General features: G+C 41.3%; 1 protein-coding gene across 2 annotated transcripts in view; it reads right to left on the reverse strand.

Moving 5' to 3' along the window:
* PAFAH1B1 (platelet activating factor acetylhydrolase 1b regulatory subunit 1) overlaps positions 1 to 17865 on the reverse strand; it is an 88636-nt gene extending 70771 nt beyond the window's left edge. Inside the window, exon 1 of one of the 2 annotated variants that reach the window (XM_070735241.1) lies at positions 17343 to 17865. The gene's annotated coding sequence lies outside the window, so the exon portion shown is untranslated. Of the gene's footprint in view, positions 1 to 16995; positions 17171 to 17342 lie in introns of those variants that run through there. The other variant, XM_070735242.1, reaches the window with a different exon arrangement.
* Positions 17866 to 23894: the final 6029 nt, after the last annotated feature.

Here is a 23894-nt window from a genome sequence, read left to right on the forward strand (position 1 = left end):
CCGAGTCTACGGAGAGGGGCGGCATAAAAATCCAATAAATTATTATTATTATTATTATTATTATTATTATTATTATTATTATTATCAATAACACCCAAAAGATTTGCAAAGGCAATAAGACATCAGTTTTTCATTCAGGTTTCTTGTACAAAATGAGCTAAATGATATTCCCTTCACTAAATAATATATACACGGTATCTTCAAAAATATGTTAATAAGGCTCTAAGTCAGTGATGGCAAACCTTTCTTCCCTCAGGTGCCGAAAGAGTGTGTGTGCATGCAATTGTGCATGCGCGAGTAACCACACCCATAATTCAATGCCTGGGGAGGGCGAAAGCAGCTTCCCCCTATCCCCCCAGAGGCTGGAAATGGCCTGTTTCTCAACTTCTGGTGGGCCCAGAAGGCTCGTGTTTCACCCTTCCCAGGCTACAAAGGCTTCCCTTGAGCTGCAGGAGGGTTAAAAACGCCCTCCCCTATCCCACCGGAGGCTGTCTGGAAGCCAAAAATGCCCTCCCAGAGCCTCCGTGTAAGTCAAAAATCAGCTGGCTGCCACACACATGCACATTGGAGCTGAGCTAAGGCAATGGTTTGCGTGCCAGCAGATATGGCTCTGTGTGCCACCTGTGGAGCCCGTGCCATAGGTTCGCCATCACTGCTCTAAGTCATCCTCATAACAGCAATATGGTAACATAAAAGAGCAATTATTTCTAAAATTAAGTAATCAGACACAAAGTAGGCTCTGAAGAAGCCAAGTTTTAGCAAGCTTTTGAAAGGTAGTTAGAGAGCCACTCTTCTTGGGTGGGGAGATTATTCAAAATGAGGGGAACTCCCCCCCCCCAAAAAAATGAGTGTGTTTGAATCACATCCCAACACTCTAGCAAGAGTTCTCTGTTCACTCAGACTGGACAGTCAGTCAGAGACAAGATGGAAAAAGCAGCCCTGGAGATACCCAGGCCCTGAGCCATCTAAGAATTTATAGGGACAAGCCTGCATTTTTATTTGCACTTGGGAACACAAAGGTAGCCAAAGCAGCTCCCATGGCAACGATGTTACGTGGCTGTAATTAGCATACGCATACAGGCTACTGCAGTTTTCACCAGTTGAACTTTATGGGTGGTCTCCAAGGAGGGCTCATATAACTAAATTACAGTAATCCAAAGAAGAGATGACAAGGCACAAGAGACGATCAGAAGTGCCTCTTGTTTCCATAAGGTTGCAACAGATACATCAGTCTAATTTGGTAAAGGCCCTCCTGGCCATAGCCCGCCCCACCCGCCTGCTCTATCAGCCTGAGTAATGTCCAGGACAGCTTCTAACCATGCAATCCATCAAGTGTCAAAATTGGTACAATTCCAGAATCACCAGATTGCTGGATTTATGGTAATCTGATTCTCGCCCTGCTGTTAGTCAAGGGCTGGCTCTGAACAATGTTACATATTTGGGAAATGATGCCCTTCTTCTACAATAGTCAGTACCTAATTCAAGTACAGTGGTACCTCGGTTCTCGAACGCCTTGGTTTTCGTACATTTCGGATACCGAACAAAATTTTCGGCAAAAATTTGCTTCGGTATCTGAACAAAAATTCGGATACCAAACAGCCACAGAAAATTTTGTTACCGCCCGCTTAACAGCCTCCCAGTCTCTATAGTCTAACCCAGTGTTTTTCAACCAGTGTGCCGTGGCACACTAGTGTGCCGCGAAACATGGACAGGTGTGCCGCGAAGCTCAGAGAGAAAGAAAGCAAGAGAGAAAGCAAGAGAGAGAGAGAAAGAAAGAAAACAAGAGAGAGAAAGAGCGAGTGAGAAAGAGAACAAGAGAGAGAGAAAGAAAGCAAGAGAGAGAGAAAGAGAACAAGAGAAAGAAAGAGGGAAGGAAGGAGAGAGAGAGAGAAAGACATAGAGGGAGGTAGGGAGGGAGAGAGAAAGAGAGCAAAAAAGAGAGGAAGGAAGGAAGAGAAAGAAAGAGGGTGAGAGAGAGAAAGAAAGAGGAAGGAAGGGAGAGAAAGAGGGAGAAAGAAATAGAGCGAAGGGGAGGAAGAGAGAGAGAGATAATTTTTTTTTCGAAACTTTTTTTAGGCCCCCCCCGCCCGCCCCCCCACTCAATGTGCCCCAGGGTTTCGTAAATGTAAAAAATGTGCCGCGGCTCAAAAAAGGTTGAAAATCACTGGTCTAACCTCTCCAAGCTGCAGGAAGGGTGGGGGCGGCTGCAATACCGGCAGCTTCGGGGGGCTCCTTTCCTCAGTGCTTTGTCTTGTGCACCAACTTTCTCCTTCCCGGCGGCAGCGGTGGCGACGGCAGCGTTTTCCCTTCGAGGAGCAACAGCGCTGGGAACGTCACATGATGAAGGGAAGCCGCTGGAGCCATCTCAGCAGTTGTCGCCGCTCCACTGGCTTCCCTTCATCACGTGACGTTCCCGCCGCTGCTGCTCCTCGAAGGGAAGCCGCTGCCGTCGCCACCGCTGCCACCAGGAAGGAGAAAGTTGGTGCACAAGACGAAGCACTGAGGAAAGGAGCCCCCCGAAGCTGCCGGTATTACAGCCGCCCCCACCCTTCCTGCAGCTTGGAGAGGTTAGACTATAGAGCTCCTCAGATTTTTATCCCATGGGAAATAAAGAAAATAGATTTAATTGGTTCCCAGGGAGTCAACAGGGGCTGGGAACCAATTAAATCCATTTCCATTATTTCCTATGGGATAAATTAATTCGGTACTCGACCAAATTGGTTCTCGACCATACTTCTGGAATGAATTGTGGTCGAGAACCGAGGTACCACTGTATTGTCATAATTCATGCCACCCTGCCGTGGTACCTGGGCCACGGAAACAAGTGAAGCCTCATCTGCGGGATGCAGGCAGCACACAAAACCAGACCCCCTCCAGTCCCTGGAAAAATATCTCACCATGGAACCAGTCCCTGAGGGCCAAAACGTTGTGGGTCACCGATTCAGATAAACTGGGGCATAGAAGGGCAACAAAGATCGAAAGGAATCACAGTGGGGTTTGTTGCCCAGATTGGTGGTAGGTGGTTTTTCAAACAGCAGTTGAATGGCCACCTACTGTAAATCTGATTTTCGGTACACAAAGAGGGTTTGGGATCGACTATCTATATAAATCTATTGATAGATCTATAGATGCTTTCCAAATTGATGATTTTATGAGACTCCAGGCAGTGTCTTCATTCTCATTTGATGCAGAAGATAGAAAAGCCCTGACAAACTAGGATTGTAATGGAAAATCAATGCTGGATAATCTTCCAGTTGTATTGTAAGGCAAAATTCAATAATACTTTTTTTTAATAAAAGAAATATTGCCACAAATTAAACACTCCTTTAAAAAATATTTGCTTGTAGATTTCTCCAATCCGCCGAGTTGACAAATATTTACCAAGTTCTACATTTAAGATATGGCTTTCAGTATAGGTATTTCTCAACTTATGACCACAACTGGGGCCAGAATTTCCATTGCTAAACAAGGCTGTTAAGTGACTGACCTCCAATTTTATGACCATTTAAGTCACTCGCATGGCTGTTAAATGAATCCAGCTTCCCCCATTGACTTGCTTCAGTTAGAAGCCAGCTGGGAAGATTGCAAATGGCCAATGTCTGTTTCAGAGGTCTTCAAACTTGGCAACTTTTAAGACTTGCCAGTTGTCAAGCATCAAAATTCTAATTATGTGAGCTTGGGGATGCTGCACAGTTGTAAATGCTAGAACCAGTCTTAAATCTTTTTCCCCCCCAATGCCACTGTAACTTTAAGCAGTCTCTAAATGGATGGTTGTAAGTCAAGGTCTATCTGTAACTGGAAAAGATTTGTATTGTTGTTATCTACTGACAGTAAATCTGTATTATTGTTATCTAAAGAGAATTGCATTTCTTTGTCCTCAGCATCCATACTACTTCCATATTCAGCATCTAATACACACACACACACACAAACAAACAAACAAACAAACCCTTCCCTTTGTACCAGTAATGAAGAAAAACAGCATGATACAGTTGTTTGGCTTCTGGATTAGGAGTTGTGGGAACCCAGCCACAATTTCTGTAACCAGAAGGTTGTGTGAAAGAATAGGAAGAAGGAGCACTATGTCCTCCATCACGAGCACCTAAAAAAGGTGGAATATAAATTTAATAAATAAAAACAGTGAACATTTTGCATAGAAATAAATATCTCTTTGATTTCCTTTATCACAATGGAAGCCACTGTATTTTTAAGTCCAATGTACTAATAATATAGCTGTAAAATTACATAGATAGAAGGCCTCCACTGAAGAAAGATTAACTATTGTATGTGTACACATTTCCATGCAATTAATCCATTTTATACAGATCACATTCCTTGAAGTACATACATACCTAATGTTCGTCATGCTAGGATTTTCTCTTGATACACTCAGGAAGATTTACACTCCCTTTTAAGTCTGCTAGCAAGTCCCATAATTCATGACTACTACATAGCTCACTCATCTGGATCAATTGAGTTAATGGGATCGGCTGTAGAATAATAAAATGTCTTGCTTTGGAGAATATAAGCCATCAGGTTAGTGCCCTGGAGCAGCCTTCTTGCACTGTGTGAGTTGCAATGCCCAATAACCTATATACAAAGCATGTACAAGTTTAGGTAAGAAGTATGGCCCAGCACATCTGGAAAGAACCAGTTGCACTAGACCAGTGCTTCTCAAATAGTGGAATGGGCCCGCCCTGGCGGGGGCGGGGAACAATACCATGGAGGCGTGATCCCGGGGGAACATGCTTTTTTTTACTGCAGTGAGTAGGGGGTTTTGCATCAAACAATAGCATACAGAACAGAGCAGGAAATATGAAGTACAGATAACAAACCCTTAAGAGACACCATGGAAAAATATTTAACAGGGATGAAAAGAAAGGAGGAGAGAGACGGAGATAATGAGACAAACATAAGTCTCCCAAAAGCTAAGACGAGGAAATATGACGAAGGGTATGTAGCACTTGGCTTCACTGTGACTATGGTGGGAGATGAGAAAAGACCAGTATGTTTACTGTGTCTAAAAATGTTGGCACCAGACAGCATGAAGCAAAAAAAATTTAAGGTGTCACTTAAATACATTACAACCCAATCACACTGATAAGCCACTTGAGTTTTTTCAGCAAAAACATGCCAAATATCACAAACAATCATAGTATATAAGGGGTTATTTTAGTATGAATTTATAATGGGGTTTTACAATTATTATTAATATTTGACTTCTTTTTATTATTGTATTGTTCTGTATTGTTGTAAGCTACCCTGAGTCCTATGGGATTGGGCGGCATAGAAGTAAAATAAATTAAATTAAATCATAATTTTTAAAGAGCAACTATCATCTCTGTCTGCAGTGGCTGACCCGCTGTTGACTCACGGACAATCCCATTCACTTTAATGGGATAGCTGGCGATGCAGCAGTGATACAACAAGGTGAGGGACATGGCAGGCAACAGGTGAGTGGATGCCCTCTAACAGGCACTGTCATGATGTGTCTGAAATGACTGGTACTTTTTAAATGCAAGGACTCATTCTTGCTGGTCATTAGGATCTATAATATTATTTGCAAATAAAATGAAGGCTTCCTATTTAGATTGCAGAGCTTGCAGTTTATAAAAAATGAAAATATTGCAGAATATACAGCCTTATGCCAGATAATTAAGCTTCACTTCATGCTGAATAAACTAAATTATTAATGTATTCTTAAATAGAAAACTATCTTTAGATAGATTTTTACTTGAAAAGCATTTTATTAAAATAAATGATTTTAAAAATCCAATTTAAAGTTTAAAAATCCAATATAATTTTTTTTTAAATTCAATTTTTTATTTTTTTAAAAAACCGATTTTTATCCACCCTGAATACAGTATGTAAAGAATGACCAATCCCTTATCTTTCAATAATAGTAATTAATATAATTTGAACAATTATGCCCATCCTATTCTTTTAATACGCAATACAACATATATTTCATTACCATACTGTTATTACATGACTAATCTTGGATGAAAACAGTTCCGCTTTTGTTCTCATTAAGCAAAGCTTCATTTTTATTAATCAAGTCTCAGAGACTGTTAGCGAATTTTTTTTTCCCTCTCATAATGTGCTAGGTTAGGCCAATGTGAGCTAATCTGGAACCTCACTTTAATTATCAATACTATGCACATGCTGCAATTACATCACTAGACAGGATAATTTTAGGTTAATAAACAACTTCCAAAATAGAAACTCAAGTCCACAGCCTTTACCAATGTCCATCCCATTAAAGGACATACGGTAATAACCTTGAATTTATTATAACATCTGTGATATGCTTTTTGTTTTACTTATAAAAACATAGAAACATAGAAGACTGACGGCAGAAAAAGACCTCATGGTCCATCTAGTCCAGAGGTCTTCAAACTTGGCAATTTTAAGACTTGTGGACTTCAACTCCCAGAATTCTCCAGCCAGTATAGCTGGCTAGAGAATTCTGGGAGTTGAAGTCCACAAGTCTTAAACTTGCTAAGTTTGGGGATCCCTGATCTAGTCTATGGTCTGAGATTAGGATTGCCCCCACCCTCCCTGCCTTTCGTAAACTCCTTAAGACCCACCTCTGCCGTCAGGCATGGGGGAACTAAAACACCTCCCCCTTGCCCATGTTGTTTGTTGATTGATTGACTGTGTGCCTGTTTTTTATATATACTGTTTTTATGAGATTACTAATTTTAAATTGTAATTAGATTGGTGGGCATTGGATTTGGTATTATGTACTGTGCTGTTTTTTTATTATTGTTGTGAGCCGCCCCGAGTTTGCAGAGAGGGGCAGCATATGAATCCAATAAATCTAATCTAATCTAATCTAATCTAATCTAATCTAGTCTGCCCTTATACTATTTCCTGTATTTTATCTTAGGATGGATCTATGTTTATCCCAGGCATGTTTAAATTCAGTTACTGTGAATTTACCAACCACGTCTGCTGGAAGTTTGTTCCAAGGATCTACTACTCTTTCAGTAAAATAATATTTTCTCATGTTGCCTTTGATCTTTCCCCCAATTAACTTCAGATTGTGTCCCCTTGTTCTTGTGTTCACTTTCCTATTAAAAACACTTCCCTCCTGAACCTTATTTAACCCTTTAATGTATTTAAATGTTTCGATCATGTCCCCCCTTTTCCTTCTGTCCTCCAGTTCTTATTTCATAAGAACTTAAGTAGCATTCCAGTCTGGTAACATACAAGATAAAAGGACATAACCTGACTATTCCATTCTGATATGTTATCATTTTTAATTTCTCATTAATGATTCAAGGTTTGAATCTGCCATCCCCACCATAAAATTTTAAGTGGCTAATCTGTGAACAGTTGAACAGTGTTGGACTAAGATAAAAAAGAAGTATTTAATAATATTGAAGATCAAATAAATGTTTTCAGATATCTCCAGAAGGCAAGCAGTTTTAATTGCAATCTCTTACAATTTATTCTTCTTTTAGGGTTTAGTAGACAATTTTTAACCAATATATATTGAGATGTGTGTCTTGGAAGGATGTGTACTGAAAACATGATAGGGGGACTAAAACTCAAATAAAAAATATTAATTGTTTAACAACAAAGAAGTCATTATTTTTTATCAGGAACTCAAGGAAGCCTGAACAGTACTCTTCTCAATTTTTCTCATTAAGAGCAGAAGTGTTGTCTTAAGAAAGAAATATCGGCTTAAATCAACCAATAGCTTTTTACAGCTCAGGATGGCTTTATTCTCCCACACCACACCCTCCCATGCCTATCTAAGACTGACCTACATGACATTTATGTATTATATTCCTTAATCATTGTGTGTCTAATCACACTTGACCAATAAAAAATTCTATTCTAGTCACAAAAATACACTTTCATAATGGATTAATAGTATTCATACAGAGTATGTTTGTCATATCACACTAATTTATATGTGCAGTTTTAGACAATAATTAGTCTTTAAAATGTTAAGCAAAGATAAAACGCAAAATTAAGAAATGGTGTACTTCATTCAAAATTTGGCTTTTTGTTTTATTCTCTACAAAGTCTTGCATCATCTTTCAGTCCCCAGATTACAATAGTACAATTTGACCTTCTAGTGAGAAAGCTCCATATAAAATAATTTAGAAAGCACTACTAGCTGTACCTATGATCTATCTTACAGAGCCTCTTCAAAGGAAAAGATGAATCATATAGATTTAGAATGGTTCCCAAGAAGCTGAATTAAAATTACCTAAGAATATAGCATCACACACACCATAAATATTGTGATAATTATGATCTATTCTTTCATTAGGGGCAGTGCTCCATACTTGAATATCAGCGTATAATTAAGAAATGTGGTATCATTTCCACCTAATATCCAAGATAAGGTTATTATAGTAAAGCTAGTTAATCAGGACATCTACAACCTTTGTTCCTTATTTGCCATGTGTCAGATCACAAATAATCTACCTATCAGTAGGGATGGGGGGGGGGGAGAGAGAAGAGTTCAACTTTGTGCTTTTCTGCATGTGAGTGCCTTAGGCCACTTAAAAGAGAATCCATGCAATTAGTTTGCATGAATTGTCATCCATAAAAAAGTATTCAGATGAAATTTATTAATGAATTGTAAAGAAAACATTCACCTGTGTTTCATAAGAGTTAGTATATTTGAAACATCTAAACAGACCAAAACATTTAAAATATGTATCAGTTAAAAATGTCCTATAACAAAACCAGAGAAAAGACAGAATAGTCCAAGCAGCAATAGTTTTAGGTTGGAAGGATGCAACAAAATGGACAATACAAAATTGTTACTAGTACATGGTACAACACATTCAGTTTGAAATTATGGATATAAAGATTCATTAATGATTAATGAAAATAAAATGCAGGAACTGATGGGACAGGGTTAGAGGTTATACGGTTAGTAGAATTCAAGACCAAGGTATAAAGAACAAACTGGAATCACTCTATAATTTGAAAATATTGTAATGTTCTTGGTTTAAAATGCCATAAATAAGGTACACCTTCATTTTGATGGAAGGGTCAGAATGATGTCGAGTGGTGGGAGCACATATCACTGTGCACTGTGTTTTATGTAGTGTGTATCTGTTATTATTATAAAAATTAATAAAATTTATTATTTTTTTAAAAAGAGAGAAGACAGAATAATCAATTGCAAAACCATTCACGTACGTAGTAAACACAAGGAAAAAAAAATACCTGAGCAGAGGGAGGCATAATTAAGGCATATTAGGGAGAGATCACAGGGATACATACTGTCATCCACATTAAAATCCTTGGCCATTAAGTGTTATATGAGAAGCTGCACTTCAAAGCAATGTCTGCCACCAGGACAAAAACCAATTTTAAAAATATTTTAAACTTTTCTTAAAACCTTATCTAAAATATTAAGTGTTCAAATGTAAAACTATGATCATAACTTCTAAATATAATCTATTTGCTACCATGGAGACTAAATACTTGCTACCATGGTACCGTGTTTCCCCGATAGTAAGACAGTGTCTTACTATCTTTTTACCCGCAAAAGCCCCACTAGGTCTTACTTTCGGGGTATGTCTTACATACCCCCCCCCCTGCCGTTTCCCGCCTCCACTAACCAAATTGACAGGGTGAAGTCGGGAAGACCCAGGGAGGCCGCCCAGCAGCTGATCTGCTCGGTTCTCTCCGCTTTGACGGCGCTGGTCCGCTCGCTCGTTCCCGCAACCGACCCGCTTCCCCGACACGCGTCTGGAGGGGAGGAGCCGCTCTGCGCAGTTGGGCAGCCCCACCTGCCTGCCGGAAAGGAGGCGGGCGAAGGAGGGCGCAGCTCCGGCTGCCCGCTCGGCTCGCTTCTACAACTTCGGACCAGCGCCGTCCTTCGCCTCGCATTTCCGGGTTGGCGAGCCTGGATTGTTTTTCCTGCGAGCGCTGGTCCCCGCTAAGCGAAGGCTTAGCGGGGACCAGCGCTCGCAGGAAAAACAATCCAGGCTCGCCAACCCGGAAATGTGAGGCGAAGGACGGCGCTGGTCCGAAGCCTCACTCAGCCTGGATTGTTTTTCCTGCGAGCGCTGGTCCCCGCTAAGCGAAGGCTTAGCGGGGACCAGCGCTCGCAGGAAAAACAATCCAGGCTCGCCAACCCGGAAATGTGAGGCGAAGGACGGCGCTGGTCCGAAGCCTCACTCAGCCTGGATTGTTTTTCCTGCGAGCCCTGGTCCCCGCTAAGCGAAGGCTTAGCGGGGACCAGCGCTCGCAGGAAAAACAATCCAGGCTCGCCAACCCGGAAATGTGATGCGAAGGACGGCGCTGGTCCGAAGCCTCACTCAGCCTGGATTGTTTTTCCTGCGAGCCCTGGTCCCCGCTAAGCGAAGGCTTAGCGGGGACCAGCGCTCGCAGGAAAAACAATCCAGGCTCGCCAACCCGGAAATGTGAGGCGAAGGACGGCGCTGGTCCGAAGCCTCACTCAGCCTGGATTGTTTTTCCTGCGAGCGCTGGTCCCCGCTAAGCGAAGGCTTAGCGGGGACCAGCGCTCGCAGGAAAAACAATCCAGGCTCGCCAACCCGGAAATGTGAGGCGAAGGACGGCGCTGGTCCGAAGCCTCACTCAGCCTGGATTGTTTTTCCTGCGAGCGCTGGTCCCCGCTAAGCGAAGGCTTAGCGGGGACCAGCGCTCGCAGGAAAAACAATCCAGGCTCGCCAACCCGGAAATGTGGGTCGGTTGCGGGGACGAGCGAGCGGACCAGCGCCGTCAAAGCGAAGGGAACCGCCGCCAGGGCGCTGCGAACTGCTCCCTCGCTTTTAGTACCGTGTTTCCCCGAAAGTAAGACATATGTCTTACTTTCGGGGTATGGCTTATATAAGCCGACCCCCCTGAAACCCCCCATATGTCTTACAATCGGGGGGGTCTTACTATCGGGGAAACACGGTAGTAACTAAACAATCTCTAAAAATGCAAAAGGAAGAGTTAAATAACATTTATTTGTTTATTTATTTTTTAAAAGATTTGGGTGCCCATCTTACAAGTTAACTTTGGGCACCTTATTAAAAAGATAAAACTATACAAAATATATGCATAATGCAGTACAATTAATACAATTTAATATATGTTGATCATTGTTATTGCGTACCAATATACACAATATTGTAAAAACATTATCAAATACCGGTACCTACAATAAATAAATAAGCTGATTCAGGCCTTAATGATGCCACAAATATGTAGATAACGAATTACTGCAATATGATGCATACCTTCTGAAAACAAAATCTACAAATAACTTCAGATGAGAGAAAGATACAAATAGTATTCATGTTACATCAAACTAAAATAAACTCTTACTATAAATCATTACAGAATCTCCAACTAGTGAATAATTTTGTTTAGAGATTTAAATCAAATCTACCCTTGACAGAAACTGAGCTTTTATTTACATAATTTATTTAAAAGGAACCCACTTCTTTAACATCTGTCTTTTCCAATTTAATTTAACTAGTTAATTCAATTATTTTTTAGCATATATTTAATAGTTTTGTTTTCCCCTTCTGTCACATTAAGATTACAAATTGATAACAACTTTTGTAGATCTCTGGGGGCTGTATCCAAAGCTTTTAAAGGCCACATGGTTGCCTGGCAGCCTGAGGCTGTCTACTGCATAATACAGAAAATAAAAAATACAATCTAAATATTGCATCTAAAGAAAGTGTGTTGGAAGGACCAAAGGCAATAATCTATGGGGTCAAGTATGGAATATTTGAAATTGTAATACTTAAAAAAAATTCTAAATCTCAAATTCCCTTTTTCCCACCTATACTCTTTTTTTCTTGCCAAACTCAACAAGGGAAAATATAAATCTCAAGGTCAAAGTGCTCTATCATCTTAGTGTTTTCCTATGGTGTGGGGCATCCAGGCAAACAACTCCACCACCCCACAAGCCATTGATCAGCAAGTATTCCACAACATATTTTACAACTTACTTACTGATCAATACTCTATATTGGTAAGAATCAAATCATTGGGCTTGGTCTAATAGAATATATGTATTTCCACCCTCAAGAACTGAATTGTCCATGGCAAAGATTGAATTTCAATGAAAATATACCATCCTTCATTAGGCAAGTATAAGGAAAAAAGGAATACAGTACTGTGTTATGTTTACCATTCCATTGCCCACGCCCTTTATCCTGCATTTGGCCATGCTCGTTTAAATTGTGTGAAGCATTAGCAACCAGCACTTAAAATTACTATCTTATGACTACACTCAATTCAGTCACCATGGACGAAGAGGCATAGCTGCAGTTCTGAAACCTACCTACTAGCATGTGTGAATCAATGAAAGTACAAAGTGACAATATGGAAATATATTATTTATGTAAATAACATTCTGATCTTTAATTTCATACTAAATTATTTAATATAAGGTGAACAAATTGGGGGGGGGGGAATCCAGGCCAATTGTGAGAAGGATGCTCAGATGATATCCCTGCTTTCTAACAGGGGCTGGTCACTTTAATGCCAGACAAATCAAGATCCACCCTAAAGGAGTAAAAAAAATAAATACAGAATCCTACATTCATCTGATTTCTGCATCACTAGACTCCTCCCTAAAGAACAGACTTCATTGTTACTGCAATTACTATTCCCTCCACCGGGCAAAAACACAAGCAGAAGGGGGAACGCAATGAAAGGGTATCTAGCTGTGTTTCACAGCTTCAGCCTTACTCCACCCAGTTTCTCCTTCGCTCAAAGGCTGCACTCGCCCTCCACAAACACAATCCAACCGAACAAGAGCAACAAAAACATTCCTGACGAAGAACTAGCAGTGATGGAAAAGCCATAGTTAAAAATGTTTCCTTTGTTCAGCATCTGAGTTACTGCAAGACTATTCTGAACCACTTTGCATATAACTGGGTATTTTCTCTGACAATTTAATTACGGTATGTGCATTTAGCAATAAATCTGAAAATGGAGATCAATCCTAATTTTCACACACATTGTTGTGTGTTCATATGCACTGACCGGTACAACCTACAAATATCTCTCTACAAGGAGATGCCACTCCACATTAAAGAATTTCAGAAAGATATATACTGTATACACAAACAGGTTAGTGCACCAAGAAAATTGCTGCTTGAGCAGGTTAAGAGAGGGAAGGAGGGGAATCTTAAAATTATAATGATAGATTTCAGTGACCAACTAGAAAATTAATTGCCAAATCAGTTAAACTGCAACAATCAAATCCTACTGCAGCATTAGCAAGGCAGATTTTTGCTGGCAAGGCAAGGCAAACCAAGCGCAATAGTATTAATATACTGTATACATATTTTATAAAAGCTACAGGCCACACCAGCTCTTCCCCAGAGGTCAGGAATGAAAGGCACCACAGAACGTAATATTTAAAAATCTCCTTTTTGAAGTAGTTCCAAGGAAAAAGATCCTTTATCAATATTATCTCCCCTTCCCCTTATAGAATCAAAGCACAGGTTGGTGTGGGGTTTTTTTTAAAGAACCACTGAATCTTTAGAACAGTAGCAATAAAACGCTAGCCCCAAACGCGTGGAATCTCATCTCCCTATTCTTTATCTTCCACCACATCCTCCTCCCATTTTTGCTGCGGTTCAATCTGAAGCTTTGAGCCACCTCCTATCAATGATTTTTCTCTTGCTCAGTCACTGCGGGGAGACGGGGTGGGAAAAAAGGCCTCTTGTTGGAAGAGCTGATTAGAGCTGTCAGGCTGCTCTGTATTTGAAATCCTCAGGCCCTTTATTACAGCACATGGACATATTAACCTTTAGCTCTTCTGTTTATTTGCTTAAACAGTTATGCCACCTTGCAAACAATCAATCCCCTCCCATTTTTAAAAAAGAAAGAAGTTTATAAACAAAAACAAGAGGATGGGTGGGAAAAAAACACAGGGTACATCCTTTCTTAACCAGACCTTCCTTCTTTCTTTGGGTTGCAACAGTCACCTCAGTTTAAACTCAATACTCACTTTATTGCTAAGTCATTGTGAGAAAAACCCTAGTAGGAAACCCATATAGTCAAGAAAGAGAGGTGATGGTAAAGACAGAGAAGACCCCTTAAAAATAGGGAGCTAAGTACAGTACTGCAGCATGCTGGGTCTACGGGCTGGGAAACAAAGCTAATGGAAACACTGGGCTGGGAAAAAAATTAACAGACTATATGGAGGAGGAAAATAGGAAAGCAAGACTAAATTACAGGCTGGCAAAGTATGGAACTGGAGCATTGGGAGTGGAAGATGCAGGAAAAACGGGCTGAGTGACAACATAAACAACCGTGGTAGGTGTAGGTTTGATTATGTGGAGTTTACAGAAAGCTGGAGCAACTCATAATACAGATATGTCAATATATATATATATAATAAGGAGCCGCCCCGAGTCTTCGGAGAGGGGCGGCATACAAATCTAACAAATTGAATTGAAAAATTGAATACTTGGGAAAGGTTGAATACCAGTTTAAGAAAGCTGGGAATAGCTGACTATAATAGCTTTGTCCGCTGATGCACTAAGGTGCACTTACTGCGCTAGGAGTTAAAAACGCCAATGCTGGGAAGCAAAAGGCCTTAGAAGCAGGGCAGTGAAATATGATTTCAGAGTGACAAAGCAGTTGCAAGATAAAAAATAAATAAATAAAAAAGGACCGGGAACAGATGCAGCAGAAAGGCTGTAGGGATGGAAAACAGGATATTGACAAATTAAGCCCCCAAAGGTAAGCGAGTTAAGGGGATTCTGAGAGTAAATAGTGGAAGATGGCCATCTCTTACTACTTAATTAGGTAAAGAAAGAAGAAGAGTGTACAGAAGGGGAGGAGAAATGCAGGATTGTATGTGATACAATTGAGGGACTTGAAGAATGGAAAAGGAAGCAAATCACATAGTACAGTATATTTAGGCTGAAGTGGAATTCTGGGTGAATGCAAAACATGTTCCAAGTTACATCTGAACAGATGATATAAAATATAAATCGCTCTCAAACCATGGAAACCATTTAAAAGAAGGTAATAGATATTTGTTAAATGGGTTATACTGTACAGTATACTGATAAAGGACTTCTTCTAAAGTTATAGGTTACCTGTTACTTACAACAGGAAACAAGATATGGAGAAAAGGGCTGTTGCATTCTGTTACAAAGTATAAGATGTATCCTCACATACACATATTGTACTGTCTAAAGAAAGGCAGAAATTGAGAGACCCATGTCTTTCTAATAGACATACTAGACTTGCCAAAAAGATATATAGGAGTGATAAGAGATGTTTCAACCCCCAGGAGTGACAAAGGACACCTACAATCCTATTCAAAAAGCCACTTGTCCACCTCTCTTTAAAAATGAAAGACAGATAAAATGAAAGAGAAAATAACCTTTATCCCATTACAGACTGAAAACGGGCGGCTCTACTAGACACCTATGCATATGGGTCATGACACTCATCTACACCTTATGGAAGGGCTGAGAGATGGAAGCAAGATATAGCTCATCCAGGAGAGATGGGGTCATTGGTGGTGAAGAGCCAGATGGAATTAAAAAATTTGGAAGCTGCTTTGTGTAATGTAAGAGAGATGGACAGAAAATCCTTTTTTAAGAGAGAGAGAGAGAGCTGCTGTCTATGGTATGAAGGAACAAGGGAAAAAGAGACGGTCTGGTCAACAAAGAGTAGAGAAAGCAAAAGCAAAATGTGTGAAAAAGGACTGAAGGAAGGAAGAAACCTATGCAGGGCAAGACAAACAGGGAAGAGGAAGGATGGTGCATGTAAGATGAATGACGAGAGAAAGGTGTATGAAAGGAATGAATGAATGAATATTTTTAATATTATAAGGATTTTAATTATAGAGGTTTCTTACATTATAGGGGTTTTAATTATGAGTTTTAGGGTTGGTTGGTTTATGTTTTGCTTTTTATATGTATTGTATTTTTTCTGTATTGTTGTAAGCCGCCATGGATAAGCAAGAGAGGCTGGGAGAAAAGGTAAAATGCAGAAGGGGGAGGGGGACACACAATCTCCACACAAAACCCGAACCCCTTTTTCCAGCTTCCTTCAACACCCAGCCACGCTTTCCTTTGACTTGCAGAGTCACCCAGAGGGAAAAAAAGAGGGAGGTTGGGAAGTGGGCCAAATAAGGCCAGAACAAACAGGAGAAGCAGAGAGAGTGAGATAGAGAAAGAGAGTGAGATAGTGTGTGTTCGTGTGAGAGAGAGAGAGAATGAGAGAGAGTGAGAGCGTGTATGTGTATGTGAGAGAGAGAAGAGGCAGTATATGAGAAACTGAGTGTTTGTGTGAGACAGTATATGAGAGACCAAGAGTGAGTGAGTGTGTGTGTGTGTGTGTGAGAGAGAGAGAGAATATGAGAGAGTGAGAGAGTATATAAGAGTGTGTATGTGAGAGAGAGCATACGAGTGTGTGTGTGAGAGAGAGAATATGAGAGAGTATATAAGAGTGTGTATGTGAGAGAGCATACGAGTGTGTGTGTGAGAGAGCATACGAGTGTGTGTGTGAGAGAGACAGTATATGAGTGTGTGTATGAGAAAGACACAGAGAGAGAGAGAGAGAAAGTGTTTGTGTGTGTGTGTAGGGGGCACAGAAGCAAGAAGAATCGCAGAGCTCATCCATTGTAGGAGCTCCTAAGACAGGAAAAAGATTTAAACCCGGGTTGGGTTGGGTTATTGTTAAGACCCAGGGTCTCTCTCTCCCCCCCCGCCTCGATAGCTCGGGCCAGGCTGATAGGAGTTGTAGTCCAAAGCATCCTTCGCGCCCCCCCAGACCTCATCACCAGCCAGTGGGGATGCGGGCCAAGGGGCGGCGGCGTGTAAAAAAAAAGGGAGGGGGAAACCGCCCGTCGGCAAATGACAGCGGGGAAAGAAAGGCGAGGCCGGCGAAAGAGAGAGTTGGGGAGGGGGAGACGAGCCCCGGCACCGAGTGCGCGCGACCTCGGAGCCCCCCCTCCCCAAAACAATAAATAATCCCGACATCCCCCTCCGCTCCCCCGCCAGTCAATGACGGTACCTTGAGGTCGCTGCGATCCCGGGAAGGATGGAGCGTAGACGTGGAGCGGCCGGGTCGGAGGGGGTCGTTTGAACCCTCCGCTGTCCCCCTCCCTCGCACGCGGGACAAATAAGGGGGGTGCCGAGGAAGGCCCCACTCTCCCTCCTCCTCCCGCCCCTTCCTTGCCCCCACCCCAACGGGCGCGGCGGCCATTTTGAGAGCGAGCTGGAAAAGCGGCGGGCGAGGGAGGGAGGAGCGGCCGCCGGGGCCTACCGCCTCCCAAGCGCCGAGCCCGCCAGCTTCCTTTCCCCCGCAAAGACCCCGACCCGTCGCCGCCGCTGCTCCCTCAGGACTGAGGCCGGCCTTACCCGAGGAGGTGGTGGTGATTGTTGGTGCTGTTGCTGCGAGGCCGCTCCCATCCACCGGCTCCGGTTGCTGCGTTGTGTGGCGAACTGGCGGTTTCTGCCCCTCCCGTAAGGTGAGGGGGAGCAACAGCGGCGGCGGCTTCGCCCCGGCACAGGAGGGGTCTCGGCGGCCCCCCTCCTCGCTCTCTTTTTACCGGCTTGTGTGGAGAAAGAAGATGGAGGAGGGGTGGAGCAAAGGCGGCGAGCGGCGGCTTCGTCGAAGGCGGCGGTGGTGATGATGGTGGTGGTGGTGCCGGCTTTCTGCGTCTTTCTCTTCCTCGCGGCGGCGGCGACAACGACTTGTCTTTTCCGCCCCGGCCGTGTCAGTGGCGCCCCGGCCGCCAGGAAGGAAGGAGGGAGGGAGCAGGAGCAAGAAAGGCGAAGGAGGGAGCAGGCTCGGCCCGCTTCGAGCACTGCGCATGTGCGGGGAGGGGAGGGGACGGGAGGCAGGACACCATCTTGGGGAAGCTAAAGCGCCCCGCCTCCCGGCATGCCTTGCGACGGGGTAAGGAGCCGGCGGCTTGTTGGGACTCCACTCCCGGCAGCCCGCGCGGCCTGTTTCTCTCAGGAGGTCGCGCCCGCTTATGCGGGTTGTCCGTTTCTGTTCAACCGTCTAAAAATAAATAAATAAATACGTATTTAACCCAGCTTTGTGACTCAGCGCCATTCTTCACCCTTTTCTTTTGAAAAACTACAGCCTTGTGTATTTCCTCGGGATACGTCGGGACTTCAAATCCCAGAATTCCTAGCTCAATGCGGCTTTGCGGACGAGAGTTAAACAGGAGGTCGAGTCTGGTACAATGTGGAAGGCAGCAGACCTGTGGAAGATTTCCTTCAGTCTGTTCGAGTTGCAGAAACACGGAAATAATCAGAATCCCCTGAATTAAAACTGCACAGTGGCAATCCTGTCCTAATGTTTCTCTCACCAGTATCATGTATATAAACGTTGTTATACCTTTGTGTGCTGCCAATATGTACTTGGCAGAATAAATCAATAAAATCCCTATTGAAACAATCTGGAAAGAAAATAAGTATTGGAACAGGAACCAGAGAAGCCTGGGTTACAACTCCTTAGCCAGCCCTGAAAAGTTGCATCATAAAGACAAAAGTCCACTTGCCTTTTGAAAGAAAAGCACCTTTGGGACCGTACAGTTTGTGCATCGCTTTAAGCCATCTCCAGTTTTCAATCGTGGCTTAAAGTAAGGCATGAATTCTGGAAGTTGAAGTTCACAGAAAAAACAATTGCTGCAACCTGCTTTCCATTGAGGACCTGGATACTGCATGAGTCAAAAAGAGGGTTGTGAAAATATTTATTGACCCCTCACATCCTGGACATAAACTCTTTCAACTCCTGCCCTCACAACGTTGCTACAGAGCATTGCACACCAAGACAACTATTTTATTTTATTCATTTGTCCAATACACAAATACATAGGAAGAAAAATAGACATGTGATAATATAAAAGAGGGTGAAAGTGAACTTAGAGGAGAGGATATATGAAAGTAAGAGAATATATAAGATAGGTGAAAGAAAGGAAAGACAATTGGACAGGGGACAAAAGGCACTCCAGTGCACTTATTTACGCCCATTACTGGCCTCTTAGGAACCTGGAGAGGTCAATCGTGGAGAGTCTAAGGGAGAAGTGTTGGGGTTAGGGGTTGACACAATTGAGTCCGGTAATGAGTTCCACGCTTCGATAACTCTGCTAAACAAATAATTCCCTCAACTGTCAAACTATTTACTAAGCCTGCACTACTGTTACTACTAGTTTTTCTCATCATTCCTATCACCCATTTCTTCCCACTTATGACTGTAACTTGTTGCTTGTATCCTTAAGATTTTTATTAATATTGATTGTTTCCTCATTGTTTATTTGACCCCTATGACAATCATTAAGTGTTGTACCTCATTATTCTTGACAAATGTATCTTTTCTTTTATGTACACTGAGAGCATATGCACCAAGACAAATTCCTTGTGTGTCCAATCACACTTGGCCAATAAAGAATTCTATTCAGATCTTGAAGGTTGCTAAGGTTGAAAAGCACTATAGCACTATTAATACACTTTGCAAACTACAGTTGATGGGTGTTGCAGTAAAACTGGATACTGTAAATTAGAATTCCCTGTTGGAAGGGGGTCATGTGAAAGTGTTGGTATTGTTACTACTATTAACCTGCCATTATATTTCCATCTCCCATATGGACATTTGCTTCTGAGTAACAGTACTATACTTAGAACAATAGGATATTTAATTATGAAAAATTATATGGCTGTCCAACGCTCCTTCTGACTCTGGGCAACTTGCAAATATAAAAGCCTAATAGAAAACAATAAACAGCAATACCTTTCCCTCTGCTCCTCCTTTGCACTACAGTTAATCAGAGATGTGACTTGATGGGCTCCACCCCACTCTGGCTTCCCCAGGTCTGTTGGCAAAACCAGAGTGTAAAGTGGGGTGGGGGGTGTTTCAATCTTATTTCTGCAGGGCTGATGTTCTACAAGGAGGAAGCCATCACAGACAAGATCCTCCTTGGTCCCACTAGATTCACCTCCTTAGGAGAAAAGACCTGCAACATTCCTTGCCTCCCTACTTTGATAGGTCGGGTAAACATAATCTGGAGAAGATAGCCTTTCCAATAGCCTGGTCCCAAGCCATCACAAGTGATGTGCCGGTGTCTGGAGGCTGTTGGGGCCTGGATGGGTGTCAACAGACTCAAACTCAACCCTGATAAGACGGAGTGGCTGTGGGTTTTGCCTCCCAAGGACAACTCCATCTGTCCACCCATTACCCTGGGGGGGGAGTTATTGACCCTTTCAGAGAGGGTCCGCAACTTGGGCGTCCTCCTCAATCCACAGCTCACATTAGAGAAACATCTTTCAGCTGTGGCGAGGGGGACGTTTGCCCAGGTTCGCCTGGTGCACCAGTTGCGGCCCTATCTGGACCAGGAGTCACTGCGCACAGTCACTCATGCCCTCATCCCCTCGAGGTTTGACTACTGTAACGCTCTTTACAAGGGGCTACCTTTGAAAAGTGTTCGAAAACTTCAGATCGTGCAGAATGCAGCTGCGGGAGCAATCATGGGCTTTCCTAAGTATGCCCATGTTACACCAACACTCCGCAGTCTGCATTGGTTGCTGATCAGTTTCCGGTCACAATTCAAAGTGTTGGTTATGACCTATAAAGTCCTTCATGGCACTGGACCAGGATATCTCAGAGACCGCCTTCTGCCGCACGAATCCCAGCGGCCGGTTAGGTCCCACAGAGTTGAATACGACCCTAGTGAGTTTAAAATCTGGCATGTGACTCAAAGATAACATAGGAAAGTATAAGGCAAGATTGAGATAAAAACTGTTTTACAGTGTAATATTTTTGCACACTATTTTTAAAATTACAAAAACAAGTCCAGATTATTTCAGTCTTAACAGAGGACACACTAAAAAAGAAAGTTGGTTAGGGGTAGAAAAAAAGAATAAAAGTTAATTATGAATCAAAATAGAAGCAGTGACAAATGTCTTTTCCACTATTACTTAATTTACTTCTATCTATACAGCAACAGGTGATTAGTAACAAAGCTTCACTCAACTTTTAAGCCTACAACAAAACAGAATTATATTTTATTCTGTTAATTTTGTAAACTGCAAATAGAGGGCTATAAAGCACTGTGAAGCAGTATATATGTCAAGTGCTACCACTATTGCTATTCACTCTTATACTTCCCCACTCACACATTTTCAAAGCCACTGTAAAAATTTTGAAACTTATTATACATATAACAAGTAATAGATTGGCTACCATATTACCAAATTCAAAGTAGATACAAAAAAGACCTAGTGAAATACGGAATATGTAAAAAACAAAATGAAATAGATAAAATATTAACAGGCCCGGACACAAAATTCATTACCAAAATGTATAATTATCTACTAAACTACGAGAATATCGAAGAAATAGTTAAACCCAATATGATAGCTTGGATGATCAACTTTGGCTATGCGATCCAACTGGAAGACTGGGAAAAATTATGGTCAGTAAATTATAAGATGATGCTATCAATACCTTATAAAGAAAACCTCTATAAAATGTTTTTCCGATGGCACTATGCGCCAGCGCGCTTAGCCAAAATAAATGTGAATGTAAGCAACAAATGTTGAAAGTGCAAAAAAGAGATAGGAACATACTATCACATTTGGTGGCGATGTACGGAAGCAAAAAAATTCTGGACCCAAATTCAGACATGGATGGAAGAAATATTAGATTATAAAGTAGAGATGAAACCAGAAATGTACTTACTAGGAATAATTAGAGGCAAACATAGTAAAGAAAATTATTATTTAATAAATCACATACTTACATCTGCAAGATTGGCTTTGGCACAAGTATGGAAGCAAGAAAAGACTCCAAACGAAGAAATGGTGATTAAAAAAATGTTAGACTGCGCCAAATTTAGCAAATTAACATATGAAATACAAAATCAACAAAACAAGGACTACTACAGAGTGTGGGAGAAATTGTACAATTGGGTGGAAAACAAAAAAAAAGCATAGTAAATAGAATTGTAAAAGATTAATTTTTTATGCATATAGGGAATTGCAAATGTTCAATGTTGTTTGTATGGTGTTTAAATGTTTGTATGTTAAATAAAATCAATAAAAATTATTTTTTTAAAAATATGTTGGCCTTTGGTAAGGCATTAAAAGTAGATTTTTGTCATCAAGTCCAGGGCCTGAAAGTGTGGGTGAAATCATTGTGTGATTATATTGACTGTGTAATATTCGATTATTCATGGTTGCTGTTTTAAGCTGTCTCGTTTTTAATCACTAGTTGTGTTTTCATTTATTCTTATTTTGTTTTCATTGTTAGCCTGACCAAGAAACAGGAAATTTGAGTTCTACCTTAGGCTTCAAAGCTGGCTGAGTGACTTTGGGCCAGTCACTCTCTCTCTGCCCAACCCACTGCACAGGATTGTTACCGTGGGGAAAATAAGAGCAGGAATGAGTATATTTGTGTGTTTGTTGCTTTGAGTTAGTTGTAAAAATAAAAGTGGGATAGAAAAATCTGATAAATAAATATATATGAGATTGGCCGCGTCATAAATTTACTACATAAATAAACTCATCAAATGACCCCAATATTTGTAGTTTTGCAATTGTGTCAAAATAAACAATTAGAAACTGTTAGTTTATATTACTATGGCAAAAGATTCCACCACTGCAATATGGAAGAAGGGAAAGTCGAAAGGGAGATCTTATTTATAACAAGGGCTGAGCTAAAGTGGAAGGGAATCAAATTAGTTTCTCTCCCACCCACCCTCATATCTTGTATGCCGCTCCGAGTTTCCGGAGAGGGGCGGCATACAAATCTAATTAATAATAATAATAATAATAATAATAATAATAATAATAATAATATATTATTATAATAATTATATAATAATTATAATTATAATTATAATTATAATTATAATTATAATTATAATTATAATTATAATTATAATTATAATTATAATTATAATTATAATTATAATTATAATTATAATTATAATTATAATTATAATTATAATTATAATTATAATTATAATTATAATTATTATTATTATTATTATTATTATTATTATTATGCCAGTACAACACAGCAAACAAGATCACTACGCTGGATTTCGTATTTCATCACCAGTCGGGCGCTTCCCAAGCACCTAGGACTGCGTGATGTAGCGGCGAATTATGTTTGCCAATCCCAGTAAAGCGGCCTTTTGCAATTGACAGATGGAGATTTTGTCAATTCTGATGGTTTTCAAAGGTCCGCTGAGATCCTTTGGCACTGCGCCCAGCGTGCCAAGTACCACTGGGACCACTTTCACTGGCTTATGCCAGAGTCGTTGCAGCTCGATTTTTAGATCTTCGTATTTCACTAATTTCTCTAGCTGCTTCTCCTCAATTCTGCTGTTTCCTGGGATTGCGATGTCGATGATCCATACTTTCTTTTTCTCCATGATCACAATGTCTGGTGTGTTATGCTTCAGAATTCGGTCAGTCTGAAGTCGGAAGTCCCACAGTAGTTTTGCTTGCTCATTTTCGACCACTTTTTCGGGCTTATGATCCCACCAGTTCTTTGCCACTGGTAAATAGTAGTTGTAAGCCGCCCTGAGTCTAAGGAGAAGGGCGGCATAAAAATCGAATAAAATGAATAAATAAATAAATAAATAATGGGACTAACAACAGCCAATAGAATACATGCACAAAAACAGGAAGTTCAAGTGCAAAGCTCAGAGCAGGTATAGACCCACTCACCTCCAATCTCAACCTCATGTGGTCAGCTCTCCAGAATCACACATGCTTGGTGGTTCTGTTTCATCAATAAATGGAACCTCTTTGCAATCAGCCTCCAGCCTCAATTTTGTCTCTAGTGCCTTTCTCCCAGCTTTGAACTAAACCAGATGAATACATAGAAACATAGAAGACTGACGGCAGAAAAAGACCTCATGGTCCATCTAGTCTGCCCTTATACTATTTTCT

Source organism: Erythrolamprus reginae, chromosome 1 (assembly GCF_031021105.1).
Source record: "Erythrolamprus reginae isolate rEryReg1 chromosome 1, rEryReg1.hap1, whole genome shotgun sequence".
NCBI lineage: Eukaryota > Metazoa > Chordata > Lepidosauria > Squamata > Dipsadidae > Erythrolamprus > Erythrolamprus reginae.